The sequence below is a fragment of the Schistocerca cancellata genome, chromosome 1 (assembly GCF_023864275.1).
Source record: "Schistocerca cancellata isolate TAMUIC-IGC-003103 chromosome 1, iqSchCanc2.1, whole genome shotgun sequence".
In the NCBI taxonomy this organism is placed as follows: domain Eukaryota; kingdom Metazoa; phylum Arthropoda; class Insecta; order Orthoptera; family Acrididae; genus Schistocerca; species Schistocerca cancellata.
This window is the reverse complement of record NC_064626.1, coordinates 638,595,858-638,597,891: the sequence shown is the minus strand read 5'-3', so window position 1 is coordinate 638,597,891 and position 2,034 is coordinate 638,595,858.

The window sequence follows — 2,034 nt, the reverse complement described above, 5'->3', positions numbered from 1 at the left end:
GTGGGATTGAACCGTCGTCCTCCCGAATTCGTAGTGATCGCATGTATATTTACCAAATCCCATCTCTCAATGGGCTGCGAGGGGTAGGTTATGCGAAGCTGTTTTCATCATCGACTATTTACGTAAGCTGTTAAAGTGTACGACCAGTCAATTTCTGGTTGTGAAAGCGACACCACTGAACGAAGTGAGATGACTTACGTTATTTAGAAACTAAGAAGAAACTATCTATTCGGACGTACCAAACTACATTTTGTTGTGATTTTTCCGGAGTCACTTGAGACGATTCTCGGCATAGCCTTTCGGCAGTGTCACGTCTTACTCTCTTAAAAAGAGATAAAAGTGAAATTACTCATCACGGAGTAACTGGCCGAAAGGGAGGGGAAAACAAATGAACAAATGATTACGATTCCCGAAAAAAATTAATGATTTCTTGAAGAGAAAGTGCTCGACTCAAATCCAGCAAGTCAATAACGCGTTGGTCCTCTTCTGGCCCTCTGCAAGCAATTTTTCGTCTTGGCATTGATAGAGTTTTTGGGTGTCCTCCTGAGGAATATCGTGCCAGTTCTGTCGTATTGGAGCGTTAGATCGTCAAAATCCCGATGTAACTGGAAAACTTGATCCATAATGCTTCTCCAGTGGCTAGGTATCTGGCGACTATGGTGGCCATGACAAGGTATGGCAAGCAAGAAGACAATAAATAGAAACTCTCGCTGTGGTCGGACTGGCATTACCTTGCTGAAACGCCAGCCCATGATGGCTTGCGAAGAAGACCCATGAAAAAGGTGCATAGAATATCACAGACGTACCGCTGCGCCATGAAGCTTCGCCGGATGACAACCAAAAGAGTCCTCCTACGGAAAGAAATAACACGTCAGATCATCACGCATGGTTGTCGGGACGTATGGTGGGTGAGAGGCTGGTATCCCACCGCTGCCTGGGAAGCCTCCTGAAACTTCGTCCTGGAATATCACTGACTAGGGTAGAACTGTCTTCAGTGAAGAGTCCCGATTCGAGTTTAGTGTCGATGACCTCACGGTTTCTTGACATTTAGCATTGTTTCATACTTATTCGAAAAAAGCAGTCTTTTGGAACTTATCATTCACATACAAAAACATTTGTTTCATCATTATATACAGATGCATCACTGTATACAGATGAAGTAATTTCCTTGTACGAAACATTCACAAACCGCGCTCAAGAAAACATAAGAACTTTGCAATAGAATCAATACGTCAGTAATAATTAAACAAGACTGATTAAATGTGTAAGTAACGTAAAACATCTTTTCATGAAAACTATGCTACGACTGAAGACGTTCAATCAACAATAATCACAACTATTAACATAGAGTAATTGTGGCCAACAACCTAATCTGTGCTAACCATTCTCTCATAGGAGGGTTATCTGTAATTGTTCCAAAAAACTGAATGATATTTTCATACAGCCATATTCGAATAATTTAAATTGCTTTCAAAATGTTTTTCAATAGAAAAACATTTATAATTCACATCCGATCTGGATAATCGCTTGGAGAAATTGGTCTCCAATCACTAATCAAGATAACGCACTCTTTATGAAAAGTAGTATTAGGCACTGTACGGTTTTAAACTAATCTGTGTCATGGCAACTCAAATGAAACTCAGACAGGAGCGAAAAACAAAGAGGACTCTCTATTGTTTGAAAAATAATCCCCGTAACTGTTAAAAAATTTATCCGTCTGTGAGACCACAGAGTCAGTGCCTTCACGAAAAATTGGTTACAGTAGCATACGGAAACAGGACTGTTCCTGGGCATGCACCACTACGTCCAAATCAAATCGCCGCCACGCTTGTCTTTCTCCATGGCTTCAAAAGTATGTAAGTGGCACAGGGGAAGGAGGGGGCATCTGGACTCCATGGAAATTGTGTTAGGCTTCCCGGCGTAGTCGAAACAACCTTGGCAATATGTGGGCGAGCACACAAAAGTTTTCATTTGACTGCCCCTTAAACAAAAGCCCAAGTTGGTCACTACCAGTTCACCATCGCCTTCTGCAGG